Below are 21,866 nucleotides of genomic sequence, written 5' to 3'. Positions count from 1 at the left end.
TTATCCTTCTGGTGGGAGAGCGTTTTGTATAATCAGGCCTTGCTAAGCAACTTGCATTGCTTTCTTCCATCCGATATTTCCCAATTTTCCTGCTCCAGCCATCAGTCACAAGCAATCCTGGCAATAAATCAGATGGATGATATTGTGATCTTTTGGAATGGCAGTGAAGGCTTTATTCAAGGTCAGAAAAGAACCTTTCCTTAGTTTCTTTATCAAGTCAAAGGTCAGGTCTACGGGTCGATGACAGACATACATACATTAGCTCCACATCAGTTGCAGGTGAAATGTCATGAGACTTTCATTTATAGAATTCAGTGCATTTTCTTTTGTCAAATGGTTTTATATCCACTTTCTAGATTAGAGTGGTGCTGGAAAAGCACAGCAGTTCAGGCAGCATCCGAGGAGCAGGAAAATTGACATTTCGGGTAAAAGCCCTTCATCAGGAATCCAAGAGTTTGTGGTCAAGACAGACATGTTGAAGAGAAGGCAAGATCAAGAATTATCTTCATGCTTAGAATTCCCTGGAACTTTGTTTATTGCATATTCGTACTAAATATGACAATGCATGGGGACCTGGAATATGCCAGGCACTAATACAACTGATAAGTTGTTAAGGCTGCTCAGTGTATGTACATGGAGTCATAGAATCAAACGGCATGGAATCAGGCCCTTCAACTCAACTTGTTCCCCCCCAACAGGTTTCCTAAACTGAACTAATCACATGTGGCCCATATCCCTCAAAATATTTCTTATCCATGTACATATCCAAATTTCTTTTAAAAATTATAATTGTAGTTGCCTTCCTCTGGCAGCTTATTCCATAGACACACCACCCTCTGCGTGAAAAAGTTGCACCTCAGGTCTCTTTTAAATCTTTCCCATCTTAGTTTAAACCAATGCCCTCCAATTTTGGACTCCCCTATCCTGGGGGAAAGACCTTGGCTCTTCACCTTTTTTATGCCTATCATGATTTTATAAACCTCTATAAAGTTACCCTCAGTCACCTACACTCCAGGGAAAAAATTCCCAGCCTATCCAGCCCCTCCTTATAAATCAAACCTTCTTGTCTTGGTAACGTCCTTGTAAACACTTTCCAGTTTAATAATATCTTCCCTATAGTAGGGTGACCAGAATTGTACACAGTACTCCAAATGTGGTTTTGCTAATGTTTTGTACAGCTGTAATGTGACATCCCAATTCCTGTACTCAATCTGTACCAATGAAGGCAAGCGTGTCAAACACATTCTTCACTATCTGTCTACCTGTGACACTACTTTCAAGGAACTATGGATATGCACCCCTAAATCTCTCCATTTAACAACACTCTCCAGGTCCCTACCATTAACTGTTAAAGTCCTGCTCTGGTTAGCCTTAGCAGAATGCAACTCTTGCATTTATTTGAATTAAACTCCATCTGCCATTCCTTTGCCTACCAGCCCAATTGAACAAGATACCATTGTACTCTTAGGAAAACTTTTCACTGTCCACTATATCACCAAATTTTGGTGTTACCAGCAAACTCACTAACCATGCCTCTTATAATCTCATCCAAAGCATTTATATAAAATGACGAACAGCAGTGAACCCAACACCAATCCTTGTGGCACACTGCTGGTCACAGATCTCCAACTGGCTAGGTGTCTAATTGGCTAGCGCTCCCTGTATTCCATGTGATCTAATCTTACTTACCAGTCTACCATGGGAACCCTGTCGAAGGTCTTGCTAAAGTTCATGTCAACAACTTACTCTGCTTTCACCTTGGGTTGGTCACATGTTCAAAAAGAAAACTCATGCACAAACCCATGCCGACTATCCCTCATCCCTTGTCTCTCCAAATGCACGTTCAGTCTCTCAGAGTTCTCTCCAATAACTTACCCATCTGTGATGTTAGGCTCACCAGTCTGAATTTCCCTGGTTTTTACTTGCAGTCCTTCTTAAATAATAGCACAGCATTAGCCATCCTCCAGTCTTCCAGCACTTCACCCAATGCTGGCAATGATGCAAATATCTCCAGTAGGGGCCCACAATTTCCACAATGTCCTAGGATACACTTGATCAAGTCTCAAGATTTATCTATCTATTTGCATTTTAATAATATAATGTAGACTTTTTTCAACACATCACTATTTACTTCTCCAAACCTCTTAGCTTTCATGTCTTTCTCCATGGTAAACACTGATGAAAAATATTTGTTTAAAATCTCACACATCTCCCATGATTCCACACATAGATAGCCTTGTTGATCTGTAAGAGGTCCTTTTTTGTCCTTAAGATACTTGTCGAATTTCTTTGAATTCTCCTTTAGCCAAAGCTATCTCATGTTGTCTTTTTGCCTTCCTGATTTTCCTCTTAAGTGTACTCGTACACCTCCTCAAGGGATTCATTTGATCTCAGCCTGACATATGCATTCTTCTTTTTATTGACTAAAGCCTCAATAGGCCAAGTTATTCAGTGTTTCCACTTCTGCCAGCCTTGCCCTTCACACTAATGGGAACACGCTGTCCCTCAACTGTCATTATCTCATTTTAGAAAGACTGCCAGTTGCCAGATGTCCCTTTATCTGTGAACAGCCTTCCCCAATCAACTTTTGAAAATTCCTGACTAAAACCATCAAAATTGGCCTTGCCCCAATTTAGAACTTTAACTTATAGACCATACCTATCCCTTTTATATTTTAAAACTAATACCATTGTGGTCAAAGGTCTCAATGTGCTCCGCCACTAATACCTGAGTCACTTGCCCTGCCATATTTCCCAAGAGGAGGTTGAGTTTGTAAGTTTGCTCGCTGAGCTGGAAGATTTGTTTGCAGACGTTTCATCACGAACTTAGGTAACATCAACAGTGAGCCTCTGGTGAAGTGCTGATGTTCTGTCCCGTTTCCTATTTCTGTGTCTTGGTTTGTTATGGTGGGTAGTACTACTTCCCATTCTTTTTCTAAGAGGTCGGTAAATGGGGTCCAAATTGATGTGTTTGTTGATGGAATTCCAGTTTGAATGCCAGGCCTCTAGAAATTCCCGTGCATGTCTTTGTTTACCTGTCACAGGATGGATGTATTGTCCCAGTCGAACTGGTATCCCTGGGTCAGCTCAGCGAGCAAACTTACACCCTGAACCATAATCTGAGCTACAAATCATCTCAAAAATCACAGGAGATTCAGTTTCTAGTCAGGAACATCTACACATTGATTGAGAAATTTTTCCTGTTCACAGTTAACAAATTCCTCCCCTTAAAACTATGGCAGTTCCTGTCCTTATTTGGAAGGTTAAAATCCCCCATTATTATAACTCAATTATTCTTACAGCTATCTGTGATCACTCTATATATTTACCTCTTAATTTCCTACTGATTACTGCAGGGCCTATAGTACACTCCCATCAAAGTGATCACTTCCTTTTTATTTCTTAGTTCCACCTATATAGCCTCACTGGATGATCCCCCAGATATACCCTCTCTAAGTACTGCTGTAATGTTTTCCCTAATCAAAAATGCCACTCCTCCCCTTGCCTCTCCTTCTATCCTTCCAATGATGCCTATACCATAGAACATTGTGCTGCCAGTCCTGTCCCTCCTTCAGCCATGTTTCTGTAATAGCTGTGAATTCCCAATCCCATGTTCATATCCATGCCCTGAATTCATCTGCATTATCTATCAGGCCACTTGGATTGAAATAAATGCAGCTTAATTCATCAGTCTCCTTCATTCTCTGCCATGTTCTTGCCTGCCTTGTCTATTTAACTTGCTCTCTAACGTCTGTACAAACCTCAACCTTCACTCTTGTCTCACTACTGATCAGGGTCCCACCACCCTGCTAGACTAGTTTAAAACCCCCCAGGTAGCTCCAGCAAATCTCCTTGCAAGGATATTGGTTCCCCTTCCAGTTCATGTACAACCCATCCCTCTTGTACAAGACACTTCTGCCCCAAAAGAGTTTGCAATGATCCAAAAAGGAATCCCTACCAACTCCTCAGCTGCACATGCATCTGCTGCTCTATCCTCCTATTTCTACTTTCACTGGCACATGACACTGGAGGTAATACAGAGATTACTAACATTGAGGTTTGGAATATTGCATACAATTCTGGTTACCCCGCTGTAGGAAGGAAGTTGTTAGACTGAAAAGGGTGTAAAAAAGATTTACAAGGATGTTGCCGGGACTGGAGAGTTTGAGTTATAAGGAAAGACTGAATAGCCTGGAGCATCGAAGGCTGACAGGGTGACCTTACAGGGTTTATAAAATCATGAGGGGCATAGATAAGGTGAATAGCCAAAATCTTTTTCCAAGATGTGACAATTAAGCTAACTCAATTCAATTCCAAACAAGAGAGCATAGGCTCAAGGTGAAAGGGGAATGATTTAAAAGGGACCTGAGGGGCAACCTTTTCACAAAGAGGGTGGTGTGGGTGTGGAATGACTTGCCAGAGGAAGTTGTGGAGGCAGGTACAATTATAACAGTTAAAAGACATTTGGACATGTACATGAATAGGAAAGATTTAGAGAGATGTAGGCCAAATGCAGGCAAGTGGGACTAGCTCAGTTTAGGGTACCTGGTCAGCATGGATGAGTTGGACCGTGTATCTACTGTGTCGATGCAAGGCTCAATGTAAATCTTTCCTTTCTGATAATTTTTTTTCGCTACTTATTCACTCAGCCCTTGTTCCCAAGCTCCTCCTCACTACGGGTAGTACTGCCGCTTTGGAGTTTTAATGGCATTAAAGCATTAATCAATAAAAACCAGCTTAACTGGGTGGGATGTGTAATTCTTCTGCCTGACACTGGACATTTGAAGCAACAGTTTTTCTTCGAACTTGATTGTAACAAGTGACTACCAAGAGGACAGCAAAAACACATTGGTGATATCCTTAAAGCATCCCCGAAGAGGTCAAACAAAACCCCAACTGAAGGGAGACGTTTGCTTCTGACCAACCAATGGAGGATGCTTATTTAGAAAGGCACTGAATTTATTGAAAAACTTCAATGGAAATATGCAGAGTCAAAGTTGAAATATTGAAGGGGATGCACAAACCTCCAGCCAAACAACCTATAAAGCTTTCAAACACCTAAAGCCTAACATGTGTCTTGTCGACAGATCATGGATGGATTTGCTATTGGATTGTTCAGCTGATTTGTTCCCAGGGTAGAACTGTCCAATGACCAGAGATTGGGCAAACTGACTCAATATTCTCTAGAGTTTTGAAAAATGAGAGGTGATCTAATGAAAACATGCAAAACACTTTAACGCAATAGAGAGGATTGATGCAGGTAAGATGTTGGGGTGCCTGAAACCAGTGGCACAATTTAAAACTAAGGGAATGCCAATTAGAACCAAGATGAGAAGAATTGTTTTACTCAGGGTTATAAAATTTTGGAATTTTTTTTTGGAGACGACTGTAGAAGCTTAGTCTTTGAATATATTTAAAGTTAGATGTTGATTGAGTCCACCATTGGTAATCAGAACTCTAAGAGTTATGGGGATACTGTGAGTAAAAGGTATTGAAATGTTCAATCAGTCATGATCGTATTAATTAGTGGAGAAATCTCAATGGCTTACTCCTGTTTCAATGTTTTTGTTTATCAGTTATTTCAGAGTTCATCAAGCCACAGTGCAATTAATTCATCTTCGATCCTGAGGGATTAACTATGAAGCAGAGTAGGGAATTTTAGGATATAAAGAAGCACCTATTTTCTCTCATTTTACCCTTCCTTAAGATTTATCCAATTGATCAACCCTTTTCACTATCAATGTCTGTGGCTCAGTATCCATTTTCTCTTATTATTTGTTTCAATGTTAAAGTTGATGTACAAGTCCTGCTGAAAGCAGTTGCAGATTTTATTAACAGCCTGGTAAAAGCCACAAAATGGCACTGGTAGAAGATAGTCATCTCCCACAGAAATGGTTAACAGTTTGAAGCTGCTTTATTTTGAGACCTTACCTATTCCACCAGATTAGGTTTGTATTACACCAACATTTTAGCCAAGATTTCCATCAGAAAGACCACCGTTGATTCACCTTTAAAGGCATAATACTCTAGCCTGTACACATCAATGTGTGTCATTCCTGAAACCTAGGGTGAAATCAGCAGCTATTGCAGTAGGGTCATTCTCCACAGAAGAGGACTTTTGAAAATTCATCTCTCAGAACTCATAAGAATAAACAATTACCAATGTTATGCAGTGAAGAAAGATACCAAGCGTTTTTGTATACAAAATGTTATTTTTAGAGTTTGGATTTTACAAAAATGACAAATGGGGTTGGTTACTTCCTGAAAGTCTAAGTTAAAAATAACACAATACCAAATAATAGTTCAACAGGTTTATTTGGAAGTACAAACTTTCAGAGCGCTGCTCCTTCATCAGGTAACTAGTGGGGCAGGATCATAAAACATAGAACTTATAGCAAAAGATCACAGCATCATGCATTTAAAACAATATATTGGACAAACTTAGATCTAGGTCTTATGTTCCTATCCCACTAATTACCTGATGAAAGAGCAGCGCTCTGAAAGCTAGTACTCCCAAATAAAGTACGGTGGCACGGTGGCACAGTGGTTAGCACTGCTGCCTCACAGCGCCAGAGACCTGGGTTCAATTCCCGCCTCAGGTGACTGACTGCGTGGAGTTTGCACGTTCTCCCCGTGTCTGTGTGGGTTTCCTCCGGTTTCCTCTCACAGTCCAAAGATGTGCAGGCCAGGTGAATTGGCCATGCTAAATTGCCCGTAGTGTTAGATAAGGGGTAAATGTAGGGGTATGGGTGGGTTGTGCTTCGGCGGGTTGGTGTAGACTTGTTGGGCTGAAGGGCCTGTTTCCACACTGTAATGTAATCTAATCTAAACCAGTTGGAGTATAACCTGGAGTTGTGTAATTTTTTAACTTTGAGAAAGTGAGGACTGCAGATGCTGGAGATCAGAATCAAGAGTGTGTTGCTGGAAAAGCACAGCAGGTCAGGCAGCCTCTGCAGAGCAGGAGAATCAATGTTTCAGGCATAAGCCCTTCATCAGGAATTAGGCTTGTGAGCCAAGGGGTTAAAGAGATAAATAGAGAGACTTTTAACTTTGTCCACCTCAGTCCCACACCAGCATCACCACATCCTGAAAGTTTAGATCAAGCAGTCCTTCTGGAACAGTGACCTAATTCACTTCGTGTGAAAGAGCAGAGACCACTGAAGTATTAATAAGAAATTATTTTTCTGTATTATTTATGATAGGTGGGTAAACATTGAAGGTTATTAGCTTTTTTTGTTCAAGGTAACCAAGGATTGATTCTAACTCTAAAAATCCAATGATAGGTTCTCCAACAGAGGAAAATCAATGTAGGATTTGAACCTAATGCCTTAACTCTCTGTGATTTTGTATACCAATGCTGGTTTATGCAAGAAATTTTCCAAGTCGAAATCCCACCAGTGAGTCTGCATTTGGTGTTGTGGGAGGAAGCAAAGAAGGAAGTCTATTTCTGTGAGAACAAGCCTTTTGAGAAATTGTATAGAGGTTTCAACTTGGGCTTCAGGCTAAACCAAGGCTGATAAGTAGTATTTTCTTTGGGCTCATAATTAGTATTATGCTATGTTTTGTACTGATACCACATGTCTTACTTGACGCAGTCTATCTAAATCAACACGGTCTATTTCACAATGCAACACATAAACCTCAGTGTGCCGTCTTAAAATCTATATTTAATAATTTCAAATAACAATTGTATTGGATAGTGAAGAGGCCTAAATGAAGGTCCTGATCTGATTGGAATCCTGAGTACCTTTGTCAAGGTCTCAAGGTTTTGACAACATTTAATTTGTCAATGATTAATAGATGTAGGAGGAGAATGTTCTTGCAATGGTGAATCTCACCAGGATTATCATGTTACAGACTCTCCATGAACCTAGAATCACAGTATGGCTTTTGTACTGGTTGAGGAGGGGTCAAAGTGATTTTTTTTTTGCAAGTCTATTATATTCAAGAAAAATCCTGCAAACAAAACAAGCTTCTCCCTCCAGTGTTCATTGACCTGACTAAGGTATTTAGCACAATAAAACATGAAGTTAAATGGAAGGCACTGAACAAATATGGCTGACTTGAAAAGACAATCTTCTCATTATTGTATGATAGCCATTCTATTCTATTCAATAGGTTTAAAATTGCTTAGAAACTGCTGGTGTGGTTAATCAAATAGGCAAGGAAGAAGTACAAATATTTAAATCATTTACTTCAAGTTATTTATTTTAAAAATTTAAATTAAATTTAAAATACATTATGGATGACAAATGATGTGTCACAGATGAAGCATGTGGGATTGGCTGGATGTCAGTGTGGTCCAGATGGAAGACATCTACAGTAAGAGTTTATAGGTTGAGCAGCTTTGACTACAAGTTGGTAAATTATAACCAAACTCCAGACATTGCACCACATCAGGACAGGAAAAAAGATTACACCTATACCTTCATCCACCACTTCCTCTGGAAATCAATTATCACATGAAACACATTCTGTGTAAAAATAAAAGCTGCCCTCTTGTCCTTTTTAAAACTTACTCCTCACTTTAAAAATATGCCCCTAATTTTGAACTCTTCCACCCTCGGGCAAAGACCCTTGCCATTCACATTATCTATGCCCCTCATGATCCAGTTTTTGTGGTCTATATAAGTACCATCGATGCAAGCAGTACAAGTAGAAATGTGCTTAGATAGTGTGAGGTGCTGGGCATCAAATTGACCAGCAGACCCTCACGAGCAATAATCTCTGGATTATTACCTGAACCACATGCCAATTAGCAGAGATTAGTGAAATGATTATATGACTGGAAACTGGTGTGGGAGAAAAGCATGTTCTACTGTCTTTATGTGTGATGCAAATGCTGGCTACTGACATTACTAAGGCTTGCTCTGTTTCTGATATTCCCCACACAGTTCAGTGGAATCATTACCCATGGATCCAGCCACCGCACAAGTAATCTTCAATGTGAACCTGGTGTAACAAACAGACAGAAAAATTGAAGGAAAACAGATCTGCCACCAAGTCTGGGAGCAACCTTGTGGTGGAGACAATAGTTGTTGTGAGTCATAACAAGAAGGAAATGTGAAGGTGGACTCTTTTGCTTCATTTTTTGACTTAATATTCTGTGTCTTATTTTCTGTGTTTCAAGATGATGGGAGACAGTGGCAACACTAGACAACACTTTCCACTGTACAGAACAACTTCGGTTATCTGAATGTCAATTATCTGAATTTTGGATTATCTGAACAAGGTCTCAAGGTCCCTTAAAAATTTTATCTATTAACTGAACAATCAATTATCTGAAAAATCAGTTATCCGAATAAAATACCCTGCCTGTCTCGTTTGGATAATGGAGGTTATTCTGTATTAATAATACAGGTGACAATAAATAAATCTAATCCAAACTAATCCAACATGAAGAAGTCACAGCTGAAAGGTTCCTCAGAATGCAGAGAAGGTAGAGGAGGACCGAACCTTTTTCGTTCTCAATGCTGTTTCCTCCAGAAGAACGGGTTGCAGTATCACTACAGACTGAGGATGTCCCAGGATACAAGATCATCTGATATAGGAGCAGAATTAGGTCATTTGGCCCATCAAATCTGCTCCACTATTCAATCATGGCTAAAGTGTTTCTCAACCCCATTCTCCTACCTTCTTCCATAACCTTTGATCCCCTTGCCAATCAAGAATCTATCTATTGCTGTCTTAAAGGCACTTAATAACTTAGCCTCCACAGACCTCTGCAACAATGAGTTCCACAGATTCACCATCTCATGGCTGAAGAAATTCTTCCTCAAGTCAGTTCTAAAGGGTCATCCCTTCATTCTGAGGCTGTGGCCCCGGGTCCTAGTCTCTCCTACTCGTGAAAACATCTTCTGCACGTCAACTCTATCCAGGCCTCCATCACATCATAAGACTGTCATCTACTGGAGTGGGGCTGGAGACCCAAAGGGAAGGGTTGGCATTCTACCCCAGTGCTGTCACAAAAATGGCAACTGATTGCTTCCACTGGAGACCTTAACCTTAACCCTAACCCAGAAATGTAATAAGGTTGTCACTGATGTAAGTTGTGGCAGTTCAGACCACTTTATCTCATTTTCCTATGACAAGGTCTGGGAAGTAGGTTTCACCAACACAGCTGGCTGCTCCCTGGAACAGGGGACTATAAACTGTAGGCGAAAGTGGGTACTGTATATGCTGGAGATTAGAGTCAAAAATAGACTAGTGCTGGAAAAGCGCAGCAGGTCAAGCAGCATCCGTGGAGCAGGAACATCAATGTTTTGGGCAAATGTCCTTCATCAGGAATGAGACCAGGAGTCTCGGGGGTGGAGAGATAAATGGGAGGGGGGTGGAGCTGGGGGAAGGTAGCTGAGAGTGTACTAGTTGGATGGAGGTAGGATAAAGGTGATAGGTCAGTGAGGAGGGTGGAGCAAATAGGTGGGAAGGAAGATGGACACGTGGGACAGGTCATGAGGACAATGCTGAGCTCGAAGGTTGGAACTGAGGTAAGGGGGAGGGAGGGGAAATGAGGAAACTGGTGAAGTACACACTGATGCCCTGCCATTGAAGGGTTCCGAGGCAGAAGATAAGGCATTCTTCCTCCAGGCGTTGCGTGGTGAGGGAGTGGCAACGGAGGAGGCCCAGCACCTGCACGTCCTCAGTAAAGTGGGAGGAGGAGTTGAAATGCTCGGCCACGGGGTGGTGGGTTGGTTGGCGCAGGAATCCCGGAGATGTTCCCTGAAATGCTCTGCAAGAAGGCGTCCAGTCTTCCCAGTGTAAAGGAGACTGCATCGGGAGCAACGGATACAATAAGTGACATGTGTGGAAGTGCAGGTGAAACTTTGATGGATGTGGAAGGCTCCTTTGGGGCCTTAGATGGAGGTGAAGGGGGAGGTGTGAGCGCAGGTTTTGCAATTCCTGCTGTGGCAGGGGAAGGTGGCTTGTTAGGGGGCGTGGACCTGACTAGTTAGTCATGGAGGGAATGGTCTTTATGGAAAGTGGATGGGGTTGGGGGAAAAATATCTCTCTGGTGTTGTTTGTAGGTGGTGGAAATGTCAGCGGATGATGTGGTTTATGCGGAGGTTGGTGGAGTGGAAGGTGAAGACAAGCAGGTTCTGTCCTTGTTGCTGTTGGATTGGTGCAGTTCGAGGGCGGAGGTGCAGGGCATGGATGAGATGCATTGGAGGGCATCATCAACAACGTGGGAGGAGAAGTTGCGATCTTAAAGAAGGAGGTCATCTGTTTCTGTGGTGGAACTGGTCCTCTTGGGAGCAGATGCTGCGGAGGCGGGGGAAGTACGAATAGGGGATAGTATTTAGGTGCCACCTCGTGCTCCCACGAGGAAGTTGAACAGTTCATCAACTTCACCAACAAATTCCAACCTGACGCCTCTCTCCCCTTCCTGGACCTCTCCATCTCCATCAACAGTGACCAACTCAACACTGACATTTTCTACAAACCCACCGACTCCCACAGCTACCTGGATTACACCTCTTCCCACCCTGCCTCCTGAAAAAATGCTATCCCATATTCCCAAATCCTCCACCTCTGCCGTAACCTGCTCCCAGGAGGACTAGTTCCACCACAGAACACACCAGATGGCCTCCTTCTTTGAAGACCGCAGCTTCCCTTCCCATGTGATTGATGATGCCCTCCAATGTATCTCATCCATGTCCCGCACCTCCATCCTCAAACCCCACCCCTCCAACTGCAACAAGGACAGAACCCCCCAGGTCCTCACCTCCTACCCCACCAACCTCCGCATACATCACATCATCCACTGACATTTCCACCACCTACAAATGGACCCCACCACCAGAGATATATTTCTCCCCACACCCCATCCACCTCAGTGACCAACTAGTCAGGTTCATACCCCTTAACAAGCCACCCTCCCCTCCCGGCACCTTCCCCTGCCACCACAGGAATTGCAAAACCTGCGCCCACACCTCCCCCCTCACCTCTGTCCAAGGCCTCAAAGGAGCCTTCCACATCCATCATAGCTTCATCTGCACTTCCGTACGCCATTTATTATATCCGTTGCTCCTGATGCAGTCTTCTCAAAATTGGGGAGACTGGATACCTACTCACAGGGCGCTTCAGAGAGCATCTTCAGGTTACCCATACCAATCAATCCCACCGCCCCATGACCGAACGTTTCAACTCCCCCTCCCACTCTGCCAAGGACATGCAGATCCTGAGCCTCCTCCATCGCCACTCCCTCACCACCCAACACCTGGAGGAAGAACACGTCATCTTCCACCTTGGTGCACTTCAACCCCAGGGCATCAATGTGGACTTCACCAGTTTCCTCATTTCCCCTCTCTCCAGTTCTAACCTTCCAGCTCAACACCGTCCTTATAACTTATCCCATCTGTCCATCTTCCTTCCTACCTATTTGCTCCACCCTCCTCTCTGACCTATTACCTTTACCCCCACCTCCATCCACCTATTGCACTCTCAGCTAACGTCCCCCTAGCCCCAGCCCTTCAATTTATCTCTCCACCCCCCCAAGGCTCCTAGCGTCATTCCTGATGAAGGGCTTTTGCCCAAAACATCAATTTTCCTGCTTCTTGGATGCTGCCAAACTGTGCAAATGTCACAGTGAGAGCGCCATATTATGTTATGCTGACTTTTTCAACAGGAAAGGGTTTCATTTCATTAATGAACATGTCATATGTAGTCATCAGTGGTGCATTAAAGAATTCTGTGCTGGATATTCTAGAAGCTGCTACAACACCTATATCCTAACAAACATATGGAACAAGAAGAGGACACTTGGTTCCTTGAGAAAGAGAGGACTGCAGATGCTGGAGTATCAGAGTTGAAAAATGTGGTGCTGGAAAAACCCAGCAGGCCAGGCAGCATCCGAGGAGCAGGAGAATCGACGTTTTGGGCATAAGCCCTTCTTCAGGAATGAGGCTGGTGTGCCTTGAACTTGGTTCCTTGAGCCTGCTCTGCCATTCAGTTAGACCATTTAATCTTCACACTACCTTCCTGCCATCTCTTTGGTAATTAAGAATTTATCAACGAAAGCCTTAAAAAATATTTAATGATTTTTTTTCTCGCTTTTCTTAAATTGCTGAACCCTTATTCTTTAACTATAAAGCCTAGTTCTAAATTGTCCCACAAGAGGAAACATCCTTTAAACAACCAGATGGTCAAGTCTCCTCAGAATCGCGTATGTTTCAAGAAAAAATGAACTGGTTGGGAAAAATCCTTTGAAATAAATGGATGCAATGGCCATAATTTAAAATTGCTGAGACTAAAGTTCCCTTTATCTGCTGCAGAGACCTAATGAAATTCAATGCATATTCAATGAACAGCAACTCTTCTTTTATTTGGCACTCAAAAGCATTTCACCCCAACTTTAAAGTTTTAATCAATAGAAAGAAGAGTTGGTTGCATTCAATAATGGGCATGGGATTTTTCTGGCTAAGACCTGTGAATGAACTTGAAAACTTACATTTTTAAGATTTGAATTTGCATGTGCAAATTGTGACAAAAATAGACGTGAACAACCTCGCACGATTATGTCAGTGCAACAGAAATGCAAATTCTAAACAATAAAATTTGTTGGAAAGTAAGGTACACATACAGTTATCATAAGACTGTAAGCAAATTCTGAATGATGAAAGCCATGCAGCTCACATTCAATTCTCCATCCAGAAAATGCGCTTTGTTCTAATGTGTTCCAATTTTCTTTAAATGATTCCAGCACTTTTACTTTCAGTGGCTGATAGATCCAAATAATTTGAATGGCAATTATTCAAGCAGCACTCTGAAACTGTAGGCATACACAAAATAAATACTTATAGGCTTCATATGATCAAACCTTTTAGGATTAAACCTTTGATTGCGCAGGTTAGCACAAAATGCGAATAATATTTGTTAACTCCTAATTACAGTTGAGAAAGGAATGGTGAATTGCCTTCTTGTACATTGTAGTCTATCTGGTGTAGATATGCCTATAATGTGAAATGAGATTTCTCTAATATCAATAGAAGGAGAGGGACTGACCATATTTGAGATTGAGTATTTCTACAGTTCTTCCCCAAGAATAGAATGGTTTCTCTTGATGTACGGGATGCTCGAAAAAGAATATCTAATGTGACTAAAAAGATTCACACTTTGAAATGTACCAATATTTTGAAATTAAGGCTCCTACAAAAATGACAACTGATGTAAGTCCAATTTTGTTTTAACTTCATTTGCCAGTCACAAATACAATTCCTCTGGATCCATATGGCTGTCAAATGATGTCTACAGCTCTGATGTTAACAGAATTCTTAGAAACATTTGTAAACGTGCAACTTGTCTTCTCACCACGTTTTCTGGATTGTGAATAAAAATAGGAAAGAGCAATATTCCTTGCTGGACACTATTTTTAACTGGTCTTCAAGCAAATCCAGATTCATTGATAATCCCTTTGCACCCAAGGGATTGTGGTTTTTATAATCATCCTGCCCAGATAAGTAATGACAAACTTCTAAGACAGTTGAGACTTGAACATGGAACTTCTGGTCCAGAGAAGCACTCTGGGACTCCCACTCCATCACAAGAACTCCAAATAGTTAATCCATCAGTTCAATACTTTAACTAATTATTCATTTATTACTGTTGTTTGAATCATCTTAACATTTTAGGTAGAGGTAAAAATGTTTCTGCATCTGTCTCAAACAGGAATGTCGTAAATTCTGGAAAGGTCCCATCAGATTCTAAAATAGTAAATGTGGTCTTCTATGTTCAAAAATGGGGAGAGACAGAAAGCAGAAGATTACAGATTATTAATATATTAAGATACTAGCAGGGAGATTTGCTACAGCTGCTCGAGAGGATTTAAACTAGTAAGGGGTGGGAGATGGGACTGATGGAGATAGTGAGAAAAGAGATTAATCTGAGACTGGTACAGCTGAGAACAGAAGCGAGTCAAACAGTCAGGGCAGGCAGGGACAAGGTAGGACTAATAAATTAACCTGCATTTATTTCAATGCAAGGGGCCTAACAGGGAAGGCAGATGGACTCAGGGCATGGCTAGGAACATGGCTCAGGGATGGGCAGGACTGGCAGCTTAATGTTCCAGGATACAAATGCTACAGGAAGGATAGAAAGGGAGACAAGAGAGAAGCGGTGGGGGGTTGGGGGGGGTTGCATTTTTCATAAAGGATAACATTACAGCTGTGCTGAGGGAGGATATTCCCATAAATACATCCAGGGAAGTTATTTGGGTGGAACTGAGAAATAAAAAAGGGATGATAACCTTATTGGGATTGTATCATAGACCCCCTAATAGTCACAGGTAAATTGAGAAACAAACTAGTAAGGAGATCTCAGCTGTCTGTAAGAAAAATAGGGTGGTGATGGTAGGGGATTTTAAATTTCCAAACATATGCTGGGACTGCCATAGTGTTAAAGGTTTAGATGGAGAGGAATTTGTTCAGTGTGTACAAGACAATTTTCTGATTCAGTCTGTGGATGTACCTACTAGAGAAGGTGCAAAACTTGACCTACTCTTGGGAAATAAGGCAGGGCAGCTGACTGAGGTGTCAGTGGGGGAGCACTTTGGGGTCAGTGACCATAATTCTATTAGATTTATAATAATGATGGAAAAGGATAGACCAGATCTAAAAGTTGAAGTTCTAAATTGGAGGAAGGCCAATTTTGATGGTATTAAGCAAGAACTTTCGAAAGCTGATTGGGGGCAGATGTTCGCAGGTAAAGGGACGGCTGGAAATGGGAAACCTTCAGAAATGAGATAACAAGAATCCAGAGAAAGTATATTCCTGTCAGGGTGAAAGGGAAGGCTGGTAGGTGTAGGGAATGCTGGATGACTAATGAAATTGAGGGTTTGGTTAAGAAAAAGAAGGAAGCATGTGTAAGGTATAGATAGGATAGATCGAGTGAATCCTTAGGAAGGGTATAAAGGAAGTAGGAGTATAATTAAGAGGGAAATCAGGAGGGAAAAAAGGGGACATGAGATAGCTTTGGCAAATAGAATTAAGGAGCATCCAAAGAATTTTTACAAATACATTAAGGACAAAAGGGTAACAAAGGAGAGAATAGAGCCCCTCAAAGATCAGCAAGGGTGCCTTTGTGTGGAGCTGCAGGAGATGGGGGAGATACTAAATGAGTAGTTTGCATCAGTATTTACTGTGGAAAAGGATACGGAAGATATAGACAGTAGAGAAATAGATGGTGAATCTTGCAAAATGTCCATATTACAAGGAGGAAGTGCTTGATGTCTTGAAATGCATAAAAGTGGATAAATCCCCAGGACCTGATCAGGTGTACCCTAGATCTCTGTGGCCAGCTAGAGAAGTGATTGCTGGGCCTCTTGCTGAAATATTTGTATCAGCAATAGTTACAGGTGAGGTGCTAGAAGACTGGAGGTTGGCTAAAGTGGTGCCACTGTTTAAGAAGGATGGTAAGGACAAGCCAGGGAACTATAGACCAGTGAGCCTGACGTAGGTGGTGGGCAAGTTGTTGGAGGGAATCCTGAGGAACAAGTACATGTACTTATAGGGATAGTCAACATGGTTTTGTGCGTGGGAAATCATGTCTCCCAAACTTGATTGAGTTTTTTGAGGAAGTAACAAAGAGAATTGATGAGGGTAAAGTGGTAGATGTGATCTATATGGACTTCAGTAAGGCGTTCAACAAGATTCCCCATGAGAGACTGATTAGCAAGATTAGATCTCATGGAGTACAAGGAGAACTAGCCATTTGGATACTGAACTGGCTTAAAGGTAGAAGACAGAGGGTGGTGATGGAGGGTTGTTTTGCAGACTGGAGGCCTGTGGCCAGTGGAGTGCCACAAGGATCGGTGCTGGGTCATCTACATTTTGTAATTTACATAATTGATTTGGATGCAAGCATAAGAGGTACAGTTAGTACGTTTGCAGATGACACCAAAATTGGAGGTGCAGTGAACAGCAAAGAGGGTTACCTCAGATTACAATAGGATCTTGACCAGATGGGCCAATGAGCTGAGAAGTGGCAGATGAAGTTCAATTCAAATAAATGCAAGGTGCTGCATTTTGGGAAAGCAAATCTTAGCAGGACTCATACACTTAATAGTAAAGTCCTACAGAGTTTTGCTGAACAAAGAAACCTTGGAGTATAGCTTCATAGATCCTTGAAAGTAGAGTCCCGGGTAGATAGGATAGTGAAGAAGGCGTATGGTATGCTTTATTTTATTGGTCAGAGTATTGAGTACAGGAGTTGGGAGGTCATGTTGCAGCTGTACAGAACATTGGTTAGGCCACTGTTGGAATATTGCATGCAATTCTGGTCTCCTTCATATCGGAAAGATGTTGTGAAACTTGAAAGGGTTCAGAAAAGATTTACAAGGATATTGCCAGGGTTGGAGGATTTGAGTTATAGGGAGAGGCTTAACAGGCTGGGGCTGTTTTCACTGGAGCATCGGAGGCTGAGTGGTGACCTTATAGAGCTTTACAAAATTATGAGGGTCATGGATAGGATAAATAGACAAAGTCTTTTCCCTGGGGTGGGGGAGTCCAGAACTAGAGGGCATAGGTTTAGAGTGAGAGGGAATGATATAAAAAAGACCTAAGGGCCAACTTTTTCACGCAGTTGGTGGTACTTGTATGGAATGAGCTGGCAGAGGAAGTGGTGGAGGCTGGTACAATTGCAACATTTATGAGGCATTTGGATGGGTATATGAATAGGAAGAGTTTGGAGGGATATGGGCCAGGTGCTGGCAGGTGGGACTAGATTGGGTTGGAATATCTGGTCGGCGTGGACAGGTTGGACCAAAGGGTCTGTTTCCATGCTGTACGTCTCTATGACTCTATGACCTGACTTGATACATCACCGTCCTTTACAATCATTCGGCTAAAATCCTAGCATTCCTTCCCTAACAGCCTGTGGATCTACCACACTGCAGCAGTTTAAGAAGGCAGCACACCACCATTTCCTCAACAGCATTTAGGACTAGCAATAAATGCCATCCCAACCAGCTTAATATACTTCAGACCTGAAGAAGAATCACTGGACTAAAATATTAACTCTGCTTTCTCTTCACAGATGCTACCAGACCTGGTGCATTGTCCCAGCAATTCTTTTTTTTTGTTTCTGATTTCCATCAATTTTCTCTCTTTTTTTGTTGTTTTCTTTTCAACTTAAATGTGCATAGCATTCAGAACAAAATGAATTATTGCACAAATGAAGGTTAATGGATCTAATCATAGCCATTACAGAGGCATGGTTACCAGGATACCGAAGCTGGGAACTAGGTATTCAGGGATATGTAACTTTCCAAAAGGACATACAGGAAGTGACAAGTGATGAATTAGCTGAGTTATTATGCGTTGGAATAAATCCACTCGTAAGAAATGATCTATAATTTGGATAATGTAGTAGAAGTAAGAAATAAAAGTGGGGAGAAGACACTGGTGGGAACATTCTATCAGTGCCCTAATTGTTGCTGCACTGTAAGACAGAAAATAAATCAGAAAATAATTACGGGTGACTTTAAGCTTCAGGTAGTTTAAGAAAATCAAATTGGCAAATGTAACCACAAAGAAAAATTCATAGAGTGTATTAAGGACAGTTCTCTAGAATAACATGTTGTGGATCCAACTAGGGATCAGACTATTTTGGATATAGTAATGTTTAATTTAGCAGGTTTAATAAATGATCTCAAAGTTTTGGATGTAGGTTTGCTCGCTGAGCTGGAAGGTTTACTTTCAGATGTTTCGTTACCCTACTAGGTAACATCTTCAGTGGGCCTCAGGCAAAGGTTTCACCTGAGGCCCACTGAAGATGTTATCTAGTAGGGTAATGAAATGTCTGGAAATGAACCTTGCAGCTCAGCGAGCAAACCCACATCCAAACCCTCAACCTGAGCTACAAATATTCTCACTATGATCTCAGAGTAAAAGATCCCAAATGAAACAAGGCAACAACATGGTAGAATTTAGCATTCAGTTTGAGTGTGAGAAACCTGGGTTGAAAACTGCCATGCTAATCTTAAATAAGGGTAATTACATACCAATGAGGACTGAGTTGGTAAGAATTCATTGGGAAAGATGTTTAGCATAAAAGACTTTTGAGGAGCAATAGCAGATGGTTTAGAAAATAATGCATGCTTCTCAGCAAAACTATATCTCAGTGAGGAAGAAGTATTTTAGGAAGAGAATAAACCAACAGTAGTTAATCATGAGCATTAAGGCTGGCATCAGATCGGAGAAACAAAACACACTATGTGGCAAAGATAAGTGGAGAGCCAGAGAATTGTGGAAGTTCTTGAAATAACTCCATAGAGGCCAGTACTGAGTTATCAAATTACCCTTTATTTACACATTAACTGTCCTTAACTTAAGAACTGCATCAGTCAGTGTCAGCTATCAGAGTGGCAAAACAGTATTTACAGTATTTGACAGTGTTTCCTTTTGAATGTAAATTTGCTTGCTGAGCTGTAAGGCTCATTTCCAGACATTTTGTTACTCTATTACGTAACATCTTCAGTGGGCCTCACATGAACCAATGCTGAAAATCCCTGCTTTCTATTTATATGTTTGGGTTTCTTTGGTTGGTTCAATGAGGTCCAGCTGGCTGACCTCAGTATAACTGCTAGTTTTAAAAGCGAATAAAAGATGACCAAAAAATAGTGAAAAGGCAGCAAATAAATGTAGGGCACACTTACAAGTAACTTTAAAACACAGATAGTAACAGCTTCTTTAAATACATAAAAAGTAAAGACAGGGCCCTTAGAGAATGAGGCTGTGGAAATAATAATGTGGCACCAGGAAATCACAGAGGAATTGAAGAAATACAAAGAACAAAGAACAAAGAAAATTTACAGCCCAGGAACAGGCCCTTCAGCCCTCGAAGCCTGAGCCGATCCAAATGTACTGTCTAAATCTGTTGGTCAATTCCTAAGCATCCGTATCCCTCTGCTCCCCACCTACTCATGCGTCCGTTCAGACGCGTCTTAAATGAATCTACCATGCCTGCCTCTACCACCTCTGCTGGCAATGCATTCCAAATGCCCACCACCCTCTGTGTGAAGTACTTACCGCGTGTACCCCCTTAAACTTTCCACCTCTCACCTTGAAAGCATGACCTCTCGTTATTGAATCCTTCACCCTGGGAAAAAGCTTGTCTCTATCCCCCTTGTCTACACCCTTCATGATTTTGTAAACCTCAATCAGGTACGCCCTCAATCTCCTTTTTTCTAATGAAAATAAACCTAACCTACTCAACCTCTCTTCATAGTTAGCACCTTCCATACCAGGCAACATCCTCGTAAACCTTCTTTGCACCCTCTCCAAGCGTCCACATCCTTTTGGTAATGTGGCGCCCAGAACTGTACACAGAATTCTAAATGCTGTCAAACCAATGTCTTGTACAATTTTAACATGATTTGCCAGCTCTTATATTCAATATCTCGTCGTCCGACGAAGGCAAGCATACTATATGCCTTCTTGACCACTCTATTCACCTGTGCAGCAACCTTCAGGATACAATGGACCCGCACTCCCAGATCTCTCTGCCCATCAACTTTTCCTAAGGCTCTTCCATTCATTGTATAATTCGCTCTGGAATTAGTCTTGCCTAAACGCATCACCTCACATTTGTCTGGATTGAAAGCCATCTGCTACTTTTATGCCCATTTGATGTATAGCCTCCTGTATTCTCTGATAGTCCCTTATGCTTTCTGCTACTCCACCAATCTTTGTGTCATCTGCAAACTTGCTGATCATACCAACAGTGCCCTCTTCTAGATCCAGATCTAGATCATTTATGCATTATGTATACTTGATATTAGTCTTCATAGTAGAGGACATTAATATATTTCCCAAAATATTGAATAATCAAGAGGCTAAAGGGTGGGTTGGTGGAGTGAATAAATGCAATATTTATGAGGTAAAAACAATGACTGCAGATGCTGGAAACCAGATTCTGGATCAGTGGTGCTGGAAGAGCACAGCAGTTCAGGCAGCATCCAAGGAGCTTCAAAGTTCCTTGGATGCTGCCTGAACTACTGTGCTCTTCTAGCACCACTAATCCAGAAAATGCAATATTTATCCCTAGAGCTGGTGAAACTAATGATGCAAATTGCCAATAAGTCATTTGGACCTGATGGGTTGCAACCTAGCATATTAAAGGAAGCATCTACAAAGATAGTCAATGCATTTGTCATAGCTTTTCACAAGTCCCAGGGGATTTAAAAGCTGCCCTTGTAACAAAAATAGGTAATTGTAAGCCAGTTAGTTTAACATCTTTGTGAAAATGTTAGAGTCTATTATAAAGGTCGTAATAATAGAATCATAGAATCCCTACAGTGCAAATAATGGCCATTTGGCCCATTGAGTCTGCACCAACCTTCAGAAGAACACCCCATCGAGACCAACCCAATCTCCATAACCCCACATTTCCCATGGCTAATCCACCTAACCTGCACATCTCTGGATGATGGGAAATTCTCGGCTATTTATTATTTAATAAGTGAAAGCAACTACAAGGTTCCATTGGGCAAAACAAAAGGAGTTTTATAATACGAGATCTAATAAGGCAAACACAAAATCCCTAAAGTGTAACATCAAGAATTAACATTTGGCAAACATGCATTACCAGATAAATTCTGGTCAATTATAAACCAATTTACACATTAAATTGCACAGAATTAAGACTATCTTATGAATTAACCCAACGGTTCATTCAGAATTTAATGATGATTCTCTGAACATTTAGAAATACATAGGATTATTGTGCAGAGTCAGCATGGATTTATGAAGCGGAAATGTTGCCTGCCAAATTTAATCTTTGTCGACAGGCAGGAGGCTGGAAGAACACAACAAGCCAGGCAGCATCAGGAGGTGGAGAAGTCAACGTTTCAGGTGTAACCCTTCTTCAAGAATT

The sequence above is a fragment of the Chiloscyllium punctatum genome, chromosome 1 (assembly GCF_047496795.1).
Source record: "Chiloscyllium punctatum isolate Juve2018m chromosome 1, sChiPun1.3, whole genome shotgun sequence".
In the NCBI taxonomy this organism is placed as follows: domain Eukaryota; kingdom Metazoa; phylum Chordata; class Chondrichthyes; order Orectolobiformes; family Hemiscylliidae; genus Chiloscyllium; species Chiloscyllium punctatum.
Note: the sequence above shows the minus strand (reverse complement) of the source record.